Below are 14,660 nucleotides of genomic sequence, written 5' to 3'. Positions count from 1 at the left end.
AAACCTGAACTTGACCTGGAGCTTGAAACAGACCCATTCTACCCAACCTACAGTCTCATGAGAGACATGAATGTCTGTTGTCGGGGGCCATCGAGATTTTAGGATTATGTATTAAATACCATTTTCATTACAACTCTATGGCTAATGTATCCGAACAACATTTTCTGAACTGGAGTCAGCTTTCAATGAGGTTTTTAGATTCTCCAGACTTTTAAAATAATAGACATATCGCCAGGCGTGGTGGTGCATGCTTGTAATCCCCGTGCTTGGGAGGCAGAGACAGGAGGATTGTGCAGGTTTGAAGCCAGGAGCGCTGGCTTAAGAGACCCTGTTTTCAAATATAAAAGTATAAAAATGGATCTAGGAGTGTAGCCTGGAGGTAGGAGGGTTTCCAGGAACCCCAGTACCACCAAAAAAATAAAAATAAAAATAAAAAATAAACATATCTAAAGAGATGTGAGGTACCTCTGCCTTATCTCAGCAAACATCAAGGACGTTTGTTCATGATGAGATTTGTGTTTCTTTTGTAAGCATTCCTATGCTGAGTTGTAGAGAAAAAGTCACAAAGCTTATTTGAGCTACTTCTTCTCCTTCCCCAACACATTTTTTTTAAGATGGCATTCTCATTCCCAAGGTTATTTGGAAATGTAGTCTGGGTTCTGCTGCTTTAGATAGTACTATGAATACAAAGAATAGGGAGTAACATTTTGCTACTTTTATACCCTTTTCAGGATGTAAAAAGACAATTGAGAGAATATAATGCAATTTTTCATCCTATGTCACCTTGATGTTTCTATGAAATGTTTTGTGTCCCCTCCCCCTAGCAGACGTGATTACAATTATTTTATCCACAGACATTGACATTTCTTGTCCCTGGCAGGCTCAGCACAATATAGGCCAGATGACTCCCAGGGTAACACAGGTGGTATAATAACCACCCCTTGCCTCTGCCAGCAGATGGAGCTATAGAGTTAGTTATGCTCTTACAGAGTCAATCAGCTTTTGCTTCCTACCAAAGAATATCTTCTCATAGCCACCTTTTGATTATTCAAACTCTTTATTTATACATACTTTCAATTATTAGAGAAGCAAAGAACTCTCAGAAGCAATTGCAGAAAATGAATCAAGATGGTAGCCATTTATTAGTACCAAAAAGGTTGATCTGAAAGTCCTCCATTAGTGTTAACAAGTCTGTAGGTAACTGCATTCTTAGTAGGATAAGGTTCTGTGGAATCAGGCAAGAGTGAGCCTAGAAACCAGATGGTAATTATTGAAGCAAAAGAAAGGAGGATGTGGTTTCCCCGCTGACCCCTGGATGTTTGTGAGGGAGTCCATTCGAGACCAGAGGACTGCTCAGCTGGACCCAGCTCAAGTCACCCCACCCATAGATTCAAGAACTGAATACATGGTTCTGTTTTCTGTCATTGGATTTTGTGGGGAGGGAAGATAATGCAGCAAAATCAATGTGTGAGCAAGGTTTGACCATGGAAAAAAGACGGATGGGGAAAAGTCAGAGAAGAGAAAGACCCTGAAAATCATAAACAGAGGAGACAGTAGAGTGAGGTACATATGCACATGTGAGAGAATGGGTTCCAAGTCGATGTAGAGGAGTGGGTGTAGATGTAATAAATTTACAGGGGAGGAGGTGGGGGATTAATAAGGGCATTCACGGTCTGAGGCTCATACTCACAGCATGGAGATGTCAGAGGCCTGAGGAGAATGGCAGGGCTGTAATGGATTGCCTCTTACACCAAGCTGTTGCCTGGAGAGTCTGTGACTAGTTGCTCTATTTATCACCACATTCCTCTCCCCATCTATTTCTGTATTACCTAGCAGTGAATACAACACATAGGTTAAACTATTGCTTACTGGGTAAATTTGCCTAGCTATTGCTATGCAATGTTAATCCAGTTATAAGGATCCTGAAAATTCTTCAAACTTTAACTTCTTATACAAAATCCCCTCATATAATAGTTCACAACCAGGGTAAGTGTGACCAGTCAGTGTCAGAAAGCCGAGGGCCATACATTTTCTCTTAGATGTGAAAAGTAGAGAGAAGATAGGGAACAAAAGGTACTTCAGATACACGAGGAGAGAGGCTAGTAGAACAGAAGGGGACTGTGGAGGGGGAGGGGGATGGAGTGGGAAAGGAAGAATGAGGAAGACAATGGTTCAAATAAGGCTATATCCATATAAGAAGATATTGCTACTAATCTCTCTAACATGTTTGGGGAAGGGGAAGGGAAGTGGGGTGGTAAGCAGAAGGAAATGCTTCAAGAGATGTATGCATGTTTGTTTGTATGATTCTGAACCTCACCATGATGCATAAGAATAATACACCAGTAAAAGTAAAATAAAACCCAAATTTCAAAAAAATTGAAAATGAACTATATCAAGGAAACAAAGAGGGCAGGTCAAATAGATTGCCTCTAGCTGTCTGATGAGGAGGTTGTCACCAGTAAGTAGATGAATGAGGTAGATCTCTACATCGACTGTACTGAGGACTTGTGAGGCGTAGGGAGCTAGAGATTGCATCAGTGGTGACTAAGACCTGCTTATGGTATGAGAAAGACAAACTTATACTCAAACTCGATACTAAAGAATACACTAAAATTAAAATAAGAATCCACTAAAATTATATGGACTTTATGTAAATAGCGAGAATGGACATTGTTGCACCTGGCAGACACTAAAAACCGTGTTCTGTGTTGTAAGAAGGGCTAGTTTTACTCAAAAGGCCAGACATTTGTTTATTTAAAACATATTTATTAAATATTAACTGTAGTTAAAGCTCTATTCTCAGCCCTAGGGATATATCAGTAAAAGAAAATGAAAATTAAAATCGGTTACTATAAAGTTTATGTTGGGTATCAGGATAGGAAAAGATTATAAGTAGCATAGTTATAAAGTGAAAATATTTTAAAAGGTGATAACCTCTATGGGAAAAATCTAAATAAGTATGAAAAAAAGAGTAAGGGAGAGTAAGGGTATGCTAAAATGATAAGGATGATCAGGATTGACTTATAAGAAGGCAGCATTTTAATAAAAAGCAACATGAACTTCAGGAATATTGTAGAGAAAAGTGCTCTAGACAGAGGGAGGAGCCAATGGCAATGTCTTAGGTCTGAGGCCCTTTGGGGTTGAGAATAAAACTGTACAACAGCAGCCCATGCGCCAGAGCACCCAGGTGGGACACCCAAGAGCACAAGTTCTCAGGTGCCTCTGGAAGGAAGAGACAAGCTGACACTGAGGTGTTGGGTCAGGAGAGAGGTTGGGGTTGGGAACTGGAGGCCATATCAGCACAGGCTTATCACCAGAGTTTCATCAGGGTCGCTGCTACAGAAGTGGAGATGATGAGGTTTGGTACCATGTCCAGAGGGGAGGGCAGCTATGCTCAGTGTGGTCGGTCCCAGGCCAGACTGCCCTGACAGTGCCAGGATGGTAGTTAAGCCCTTAGTAACAAACCAACATCAGAAAGAAGAGATTAAAGGGAAGGGAGCTTTCTATTGTAAACGACGTACATTCGCAAACATATCATAGTCCATCACTAAGCTAAACATAAGAAGAGAGGGGGAGGGAATGAGGTGGGGAAGGGCTAAATGAGGGATGTATGCATGAATGCCTCTACCATCTTGTGCTCCATTAAGATGTGTGACTACAATGCACCAATTTTTAAAAAAAAGGTTGTTGAAGGGAGCTGAATTTAGCTCAGTATTTGGCCCATCCAGGAGACTGAATTTTAAACTAAACCTATTTTAAACTAAACCTAGGCTATGTCCACAAATTGGCAGCGTTATTTGTTTGCTCTTTTAATCCTGAGCAAAATGGTAGCTCATATGCCAACTTAAAATGAGTTTTACTTTTAATCACATAAGAAATATTATACTTGCCACATGAATGGTAGATAAGAGACACCAGGATTTAATTTAAAAATGTCCTTTCAATTTTTAATCATTGAAGGTCACATATCCACTTGTCAGCAGTATAATATTTGTTCATCCATCTGTTATGTATCAGGTATTTATTGGGTACCTCCCGCACATAAACACTCTTAGATTACAAGTTAATTACAAAGCTTTACAAGACACTAACCCTGTCCTCAGGGGCTGACACTGTATAATATAAAACTTTTTGTTATTGGCAATATATTTAATCTGAGAACTTGCTTCCAAAGAGGCAGAAACAAATTCGAAGGTAAAACTTAAAATTATTATTTTGAACAGTTTTCGGCTTAAAGGAAAAATGATTGAAAAGTACTGAGAGTTCCCATAATACAATTTTTTAAATCTCAGTTTCTCTCATTATTAGTTTGTTTGTTTGTTTGTTTATTTATTTATTTATTTATTTATTTATGATATTCTACCTATGAGGTACACTTTCAGTTCTTTTTTATTTTATTTTGAAACAGGGTCTCACTAAATGGCTGAGGCTAGCCTCAAACCATGATCCTCCTGTCAGCCTCCCAAGTACTAGGATTCCAGGCAAGCACCACCAAACTCAGTTTTCCTCTTTACAAACATCTTGCATAGGGTGGTACACTTCTTACAACTGATAATATTGACACATTATGGATAAACCCATAGCTTTAACTGGATTATTTTTGACAAATGAATAATGGCATGTACCCACCATGACAGTTTCATAACGTATCTTCTCTGCCCTAAACATCCTCTTGATCCCTCCCTTCTTCCATACCACTGGCGACGACTTTTTTTTTCAAATGTTCCTATACTATCCTTAGTAGTGTTTACTGTTAAAGTAGTTAGCAGTTATGACTAGAAGTATCGATGACAAAAGAACATATGTTGAGGCTTTGTGTTTCAGTATAAAAAAGTTGAAATGCCTTTAGACAAGGCAGAAAAGATGCAAGAAGAGATATTTGCTTTCCATTTGCCATTATGCATCTGTTAATACAACCAGCATGTATGGGGTGTTAACTATGAGTGATTGTCGCTGTCTTTGAATCTTTTGCCAGTTTGAAGTCCCTGAGAAATGGTCCTGTCTTTTTTCTTACTGGTTTGTATCTTCGGCATATTACACTACATTTGCTTCTGAGTGAGCACAATACACGTTGAGTTGAACTGAACTGGATTGAGTGGTTCTGGAAGTGTGACTAAATGGTCGCTGTGTCCAGGGTCCACTGCCTGGAAGGGCAGCAAGTGCTGGTAGAAAGTAAGCAACACTCAAAAACAGTCTACTCTTTTAGTTGAGTGACTAAGAATTGTCAAATATAGTATGTTTAAACCTCACAATAACCCTGTATACATGAGGGGTATGTTATTTAGGAATATTAGGAATTACATTTTTTTTTTTTTTTTTTGGTGGTACTAGGGGTGGAACCCAGAGGCTTTCTACCTCTGGGCTATTTTTATATTTTATTTGGAAACAGGGTCTCACTAAGTTGCTGAGAGCCTCACTAAGCAGCTGAGGCTGGCTTCGAACCCGTGCGATCCTCCTGTCTCAGCCTCCCAAGCGCGGGGATTACAAGCATGTGCCACCCCCGCCCGGCTAGGAATTACATTTTTAAAGTAACTTTTCCAATGATACCTAGCTAATAAGTGCCATAATTTGGATACAAAGCTATACTCTTTAAGAATTGTGTTTTTAGGTTCATTACTGGCTCACATGGTGAACTTGGTTGGCTTGTTTATATTTTCTATATAAAGCAGTTCCCCTTCTCCTTTGTATATGATCAAAAAATAATGCTATTGATTTTCAATGATGCATGTGAATTGTTTTTTCCAGTTAGGATTATGGGACTCATTAAAATGTTCACAGTGTCTCATTTGTGACCTACAGCAGACATTTCAATGTCTGGGCCAAGGCTTCCTTAATTAGCAGCTTCTTCCTCTGGGTGACACTAAATAGCTCTATGGGGGTAGGGCTGATGACCTGGCATTGTTAATGCTGTGCTTTAACTGAGCTCTGGTATATCAGAAACTTATTATTCTCTTTAGTGTCTCCTTGATTTGTGTAACTACCAGTTTTCAGACTTCACTAATCATTCCTAAGACTTTGATGCTGAAAATGCAAATAAAAATGTATTTTAATGCTATACACATATTAAGTTGAATATTAAAGGTATATATTTGATTTTTTTACACAAAATCGTATAGAAATGCATCTATTTGGCAATGCAATAGCAGTTTTAGAAGGAGGATTTTACAGCTGGGAAGGGCCGTGGAACCACTCATTCCACATCACCAAGCATACCTGTGGCATCTGTGACCGGATGAGGAGCACATTTCACATCCTCCTCCGTGACAGTATCTCTTTATCGGTCACCTGTGTGAGCGTGGCTAGGACTTGCTGTACTGAGTAATCATTTCTTTTGTTCCCAGCAATCACCGCTATTCACTACTGCAATATTTAGCAGTGACAGATTTTTCTTAAAAGTCTGAAGCTAAATTTATCCCCAAACTTGTGCCCAAAGGGCGCTGAAAAGCAAGAGCTTAAATGAGGTAGGAGAAAAGAACGAATATCCTTCTTATAATTCACCATCCTGGAAAGTAAATAGCTGTAGACATCAATATTCCTTAAATGGCATTGACTCGAAGAACCGCTACATCTGTTATATAAATGTCATGCCTCTTGAATTTAAGGTATAATTTGCTATGTCAAGAGATTAAGGATAATCTTCATTTTTGGAAAATTATGTTTCTTTTGCATCTTAATTTTTATGTGCTTTGGCTAAGGATTTTAAACTGCTGTGTCTTTAACCTAACGAGGCATTTCTATCCTACTGAAGTTATCAAATTGTAATGTAAAAACTCAAGAGCTGTGATAAATGAGTCTTGAGAAAAATTTAAACTTGAGGATTTTATTGTAATTAGTACACCCATACTAATGGCTGAGATGCTTTAAATGCTTTTTGAAAGAGAACACAAATGTATTACCAGTTGAAGATGTTTGCTTTTGAGCCAGAATGAATGGAGATGACATTAAAGGAATAACATTCTCAAATACATTAGGGCTCAACTGAGGAAATTTAATAAAAGGAAATAATATCCCACTAAATACTCAATTTCCTTTAGCATTATATGTTTATACTATTTGAGCCCTTAAGAGGAAAAGTAAATATGTGAAATGTTAGAAATAACTAAAAGGTATTTTCTGTGTGCAATAATTGCTATTTTTTAATTTAAAGAGATCTTTCTTTTTTATTTTTTAAAAATTTTTATACATAATTTTTATTGATAATAAATGGTATACATTTAAACTGTACTTGGTGCCCTCTCTCCCCCACCCCCATTTTTCCTCTCACCCCTCCCACCAATGATTGTCCAGGGTAACCATGCTATATTCATACTTTTACACATATTCAGATATAGACCCTCATTAATCAAGTTCAGCCTTCTTCCTCTCCTATCTTTCCATTCAAACTTTGCTGAGATTTCCCTTCCATTATCTGGAGTCCCTCTGGTATCCCCTATGTTTCCTAGTTTGGGCATATTAGAGGAAAGATATGTCTCTTCCCTTTCTGTGTTTGGCTGATCTCAATTAACATTATACTCTCCAGGGCTTTCCATCTTCTTGCAAATGACATGATTTTGTTCTTCTTTATAGCTGAATAGAATTCCATTGTGTGTATTTCCCATAATTTTGCAATCCATTCATCTGTTGATGGGGACCTGGGTTAGATCTATATTTTGGCTATTACGAATTGTGCTGCAATGAACATAGGTATGCATATGTTGCTGTAGTTCTCTGATTTCAACCCCTTTGGAAAAATACCCAGGAGTGGTAGAGTTGGATCGTATGGTGGATCTATTCCCAGTTTTCTAAGGAATCTCCATACAGATCTCCATAGTGGCTGAACTAGTTTGCACTCCCACCAACAGTGTAAAAGAGTTCCTCTTTCCCCACATCCTTGCCAGCTTTTTTATTTGATTTCTTTTTTCTTGCCCCTCTGACACGGTTAGAAGGAATCTCAGTGTAATTCAGATTTGCATCTCCCTGATAGCTAATGATATAAAACATCTTTTCATGTATCTATTGGCCCTTTGTATCTCTTCTTTTGTGAAGTGTCTATTCAGTTCAATTGCCCACTTCTTGATTGGGTTGTTTGTTTTGCTAGTGTACAGTATTTTGAGCTCTTTGTATATTCTGAATATTAACTCCCTATCAGAGTGGTGACTAGTAAAGATCTCCCATCTGTAAGCTTCCTCTTTAGGTTATTGATGGTTTTCATTGATGAGAAGAAACTTTTTTAGTTTGATGCCATCCCACTTGTTAATTCTTGCTTTAATTTCCTGAACATTGGAGGTTTTGTTGAGAAAGTTACTGCCTGTGCCAATATGTCGGAGTGTTGAGCCTATGCCCTCCTCTAATAACTTCACAGTCTCTGGTATAATTTCTAAGTCTTTGATCCATCTCCAGTTGATTCCTGTGCATGGTGAGAGGTAAGGATTTAGTTCCATTTTTCTACAAATGGATAGCCAATTCTCCCAGCACCATTTGTTGTAAAGGGTGTCTTTTCTCCAGTATATGACTTTGGCCCCATTCTCAAAGATTAATTGACTATAGGTGAGTAGATTTATTTCTGTATCTTCTATGCTGTTCCACTGGTCAGTATACCTGTTATTGTGCCAGTGCCATGGTGTTTTCACTACCATTGCTCTATAGTATAATTTGACTGGAATTGTGATGCCTCCTGCATGGTTCTTATTGCTGAGAATTGCTTTGGCTATTCTGGGTCTTTTCTTTCTCCATATAATGTTCATGATTGATTTTTCTAGGTCTATGAAGAATGTTGCTGGTATTTTAATGGGAATTGCACTGAATCTGTAGATCACTTTTGGCAGAATGATCATTTGGATGATATTTATTCTGCCTATCCATGAGCACGGGAGATCTTTCCATCTTCCAAGGTCTTCTTCAATTTCTTTCTTTAATGTTTTATACTTTTTGTTGTAATAGTCTTTGATTAGATTTATTCCTAGGTATTTTATTGGTTTTGAGGTTATAGTGAATGGAATTGGTTTATTTCTTTCATTGTGGATTCATTGTTGGTGTACAGAAAAGCCACTGATTTCTTTAGGTTGATTTTGTATCCTGCAACTTTGCTGAATTTGTTAAGCAGCTCCAGAAGTCTTTTGGTTGAGTTCTTTGGGTCTTCCAGATAAAGGATTATGTCATCTGCAAATAAGGATAATTTTAATTCCTCTCTTCCTATGTGAATTCCTTTGGTTTCCTTCTCTTGTCTTATTGCTGTGGCAAGAATCTCAAGGATTATATTGAAAAGAAGTGGTGATAGTGGGCATCCTTGTCTTGTTCCTGATTTTAGAGGAAATTCTCGCAGTTTTCCCCATTCAATATAATGTTGGCTTTGGGTTTACAGTATATTGCCTTAATGATGTTGAAGAACATTCCTTCTATTCCAACTTTCTGCAGTGTTTTTAACATGAATGGGTGTTGGATTTTTTTTAATGCTTTTTCAGCATCTATTGCTATGATGATGTGGTTTTTGTTCTTGGTTCTATTTATGTGGTGAATAACATGTATTGATTTGTGTATGTTGAACCAGCCTTGTTTTTCTGGGATGAAAGCAACTTGGTCATGGTGTATTATTCTCTTGGTATGGTTTTGAATGTCTATTGCTAGTATTTTGTTTAGAATTTTTGCATCTATGTTCATTAAGGATATTGGTCTGTAGTTTTCCTTTCTTGAGGTATCTTTATTTGGTTTGGGGATTAATGTGATACTGGCCTCATAGAAGGAATTTGGGAGAGTTCCATCTCTTTCAATTTCCTGGAACAAATTATGAACTACTGGTATTAGTTCTTTACTGAAGGTTTTGTAGAATTCAGCTGGAAACCCTTCTGGGCTGGGCTTTTCTTTTTTAGAAGAATTTTTATCACCATTTCTATTTCTTTGTTTGCTGTTGGTTGGTTTAGGCTTTCTATGTCCTCTTTGTTGAGTTTAGGTAGGTTAACCGTGCTTAAAAATCTATCAATTTATTCCATGTTTTTTAGTCTATTGGAGTATAAATTTTTAAAGTATTTTCTGTTAATCCTTTGAATTTCTCCACTATCTTTGGTGGTGTCTCCTTTTTCATTTCTAATTTAATAATTTGAGTTGATTCTCTTTTTCTTTTGGTTAGGTTGGCCAGGGGTTTATCAATTCTTTTAATCTTTTCAAAGAACCAGCTTTTTGTTTTGTTGATTCTTTGAATTTTTTTTTTGTTCTCTATTTCACTTATTTCTGCTCTGATTTTAATGATTTCCTGCCTTCTGATAGCTTTGGGATTAGACTGTTACAGTCTTTCTAGGTCCTTAAGTTGTGTCATTGGGTTCTTTACTTGGTGGTTCTCACGTACCCTGTCCTCGTGTACCCATCTGCGCCCCGGACCCCTGCTAGTAGTCAGTGCCTGCTCCACTCCACCCCTAAAATCAGAGCTTACCTTGTGTGCCTAGTCCCCGCCCCCCACTGGAGCCCAGACACCCACCTTGCCGGAGGCCTGCTTTCCAGGCGGCGAAAGCTCTATGCGCCTGTGAGATCTCCTATGGCCCCCAGCTTCTATGCCCCGCGGGAGGCAGAGATCATTGCTGGACACCGCGCAGCGCCTGTGCCCCCGAGCCTTGTGCACCTATCCCGCACCCCTGGCCCACCACTGGGAGTTCCCGCCCACCCAGCAGCCTGATACTCAGTTCTAGTCTAGAGCACAGCCCAATGCACCTTGGAGGAGCATAGTAGCAGGCACTAGGCAGCTGCACCCACTCACACCTGGGTCCAGTAATAGCAGTGCACCTAGCCTGCACTCTCAGAACTGGCAGAGCTCTGGCAGTAAGTGTGGGCATCCAGGAACCAGCAACCCTTTGCCCAGGGTACATGCCCAGGTTCAATGCAATTCCCATAAAAATACCAGTGACATTCTTCAGAGACCTAGAAAAATCAATCATGAACTTCATATGGAGAAAGAAAAGACCTAGAATAGCCAAAGCAATTCTCAACAATAAGAAACATGCAGGAGGCATTACAATCCCAGACTTCAAACTATACTATAGAGCAATAGTAGTAAAAACAGCATGGTACTGGCACAATAACAGATATACTGACCAGTGGATTAGAATAGAAGATACAGAAACAAACCCACACATCTTTAGTCAATTAATCTTTGACCAAGGGGCCAAATACATATGCTGGAGAAAAGACAGCCTTTTCAACAAGTGGTACTGGGAGAACTGGCTAACCATATGTAAAAAGATGAATCTAAACCCCTATATCTCATCAAACACAGGAATCAACTCAAGATGGATCAAAGACTTAGAAATTAGACCTGAGACTGTGAAGTTAGTAGAGGAGAGCATAGGTTCAACACTACAACATATTGGCACAGGCAGTAACTTTCTCAACAAAACCTCCAAAGCTCAGGAAATTAAAGCAATAATAAACAAGTGGGATAGCATCAAACTAAAAAGTTCCTTCTCATCAAAGGAAGCTATCAATAACCTAAAGAGGAATCCTACAGAATGAGAAAGGATCTTTACCAGCCACCATTCTGATGGGGGCTAATATCCAGAATATACAAAGAGCTCAAAAGGCTCTACACTAGCAAAACAAACAACCCAATCAAGAAATGGGCAAATGAACTAAATAGACACTTCACAAAAGAAGGGATACAAAGGGCCAATAGATACATGAAAAGATGTTCTTCATCACTGGCCATCAGGGAGATGCAAATCAAAACTACACTGAGATTACATCTAACCCCAGTCAGAGTGGCAAGCATAAAGAAATCAAACAACAAATGCTGGCGAGGATGTGGGGAAAAAGGAACTCTTTTACACTGTTGGTGGGAATGCAAACTAGTTCAGCCCCTATGGAGATCTGTGTGGAGATTCCTAAGAAAGGTGGGAATAGATCCACCATATGATCCAGCTATACCACTCCTGGGTATCTTTCTAAAGGGGTTGAATTCAGAGAAATACAGCAACATATGCATACCTATGTTCATAGCAGCACAATTTGTAATAGCCAAAATTTGGAACCAACCCAGATCTCCAACAACAGATGAATGGATAGCAAAACTTTGGGAAATACACACAAGGGAATTCTATTCAGCCATAAAGAAGAACAAAATTATATCACTTGCAAGAAGATGGAAAGCCCTGGAGAACATTATGTTAAGTGAGATCAGCCAAGCATAGAAGGAGAAGGTACATATGTTTCCTCTAATATACCCAAACTAGGAAACACAGAGGATATCAGTGGGACTTCAGATAATGAAGGGGAAATATCAGCAAAGTTTGAATGGAAAGAAAGGAGAGGAGGAAGGCTTATCTTGATTAATGAGGGTCTACATCTGAATATGTGTAAAATTATGAATATGACATGGTTAACCTGGACAACCATTGGTGGGAGGGGGGAAGGGAAAATGGGGGCAGGGGGAAGAGGTAACCAAATATAGTTTAAATGTATACTATTTATGTTCAATAAAAAATTGTTAAAAGTAAAAAACAAAAACAAAAACAAAAAATGGTCTTAGATTACATATATTTTACAGTAATAAATAAAATTGGTTAATAAAAAAAAAGATGCGAAGAATTATATTATGTCTTTTGAATTTGCTGGTGTTTTCTTTGTGTCCCAGGATGTGATCTATTTTGGAGAAGGTTCCATGGGATGCTGAGAAGAATTTGTATTCTGTAGTTCCTGGCTGAAATCTGTAAATGTCTATTAGGTCCATTTGGTTTATAGTTTTCTTTAGTTCTAACGAATCTTTACTCATCTTTTGCCTTGAAGATCGATCCAGTGGTGTAAGAGGCGTATTAAAGTCTCCCAGAATTATTGTATTTGGGTCTACTTGGGATCTTATCTCCAGAAAAGTTTGGTTTACAAATGTGGTTGCACCTACATTTGGGGCATAAACATTTACTATCAGTATATCTTCTTGGTGTATTGTTCCTTTTAATAAAAGGAAGTGCCCTGATTTGTCTCTTCTGATGTGTTTTAGTTAAAGTCTGTTTTGTTGGATATCAGGGTTGCTACCCCTGCTCTTTTTTGGTCTCCAGTAGCATGGTATATCTTTTTTCATCCTTTCACTTTCATTTTGTGAATGTCTTTGGCTGTAAGGTGAATTTTTTGCAGACAGCATATATTTTGATTATGTTTTTTTAATCCACATTGCCAGTCTATGTCTTTTGATTGGTGAGTTAAGTCCTTTGACGTTGAGATATTATTGAAATATGGTTTTTGTTTTCTGTCATTTTGTGTTCTATCTTCTGTTTGGTAGTTTGGTCTTTCTTCTTTATTTAAATGGCCCACTTATCAACTTCCTCTCTTCTCTGGTTCTGAAGTCTGCTTCTTTTTTCTTCTTTATGGTTTATTTCTTTAAGAATTTTCTCTAGTGTTGGCTTTGAATTCATGAATATTTTAAGATTCTGTTTATCTTGAAACACTTTGTTTCTCCATGAATTTTGAATAGTAGTTTTGCTGGATATAGTAGTTTTGGTTAGATGTTATTTTCTTCCAGAGTCTGGATCATATTGTACCAGTCTCTCCTAGCATTCATAACTTGGGTTGTATGTAGTCTGGGGTGATTCTTATTGTTTTGCCTCTATATGTCACACAACCTTTTATTCTCACTGCTTTTAAGATTTCTTCATTGGCCTCTATGTTTGTCATTTTGACTATTATGTGGCATGGGGAGGTTCTTCTTTGATCTTATCTTAATGGTGTTCTGTATGTCTCCTGGACATGAAGATCCAGGTGTCTTTCCATGTTTGGCAAATTCTCTGAAATTATTTCTCTGAAGATATTACAGATGCCCTTGGTCTGTACTTCTATCCCTTCTCCAATGCCTTTTATCCATAAGTTAGGACACTTCATGTTTTCCCAAATTTGTTGGATGTTTAGGTATTGTTGCTGTAATGACTTCTGTATACTGTTGACTGTGTTTTTGTTTTGGATGAACTGACTTCTTTTTTTTTTTTAAATTTATTTATTTTTATTGGTGCACTGTATTCATACATCATAGTAGGATACATACTTTTGTAGACATACATGCACACTTTTCCCAGTCAGCCCCCACCCAATCCCCACCCCATTCTCTCCCTATCCCTCCCTCCCATGCTTGGCTTAGTAGTTGACATCTAGTATTATGGCAATTTATCTAAAATTAAAAATGATAATCTCACATAACAGTTTCATTTGTCTGATACCAAGCTTTTGATGACTTAAAGATAACATTTCAATATTTCTTTTTGCTTTCTTTCTTACCAGAGAATATTTTTATTCTATTTTTTAGGTGAAACTATCATATATTTATATATTTATTTTTCAGAAAAAAATCTATCCAAATATGGAATATGGACTCTAGGTACCCAAAACGATCTTGAAAAAGAACAAAGCTAGGAGATATATATTTTCTGATTTCAAACCATATAAAGCTACAATAATTGAAACAGTGTAGTACTATTCTAAAGGCAGATATATAAATCATGGAAGTTAAATAAAAGCCTAGAGCTAAATTCTTCCCTATATTGTCAAGTTATTTTTGACAAGGTTTCCACGAACATTTGGTGGTGGAAATATTAATCTTTTAACTAAATATTGTTAAAAAATAATAATTACATGGAAAAGAATAAAATTGGACCCTTACCTAATCCCATATACAAATATTAACTCAAAATAGATAATAGACCTAAATATAAATCTTA

This window comes from Muscardinus avellanarius (assembly GCF_963383645.1).
Source record: "Muscardinus avellanarius genome assembly, chromosome: 6".
NCBI classification, from domain to species: domain Eukaryota; kingdom Metazoa; phylum Chordata; class Mammalia; order Rodentia; family Gliridae; genus Muscardinus; species Muscardinus avellanarius.
This window is presented reverse-complemented; position numbering follows the sequence as displayed.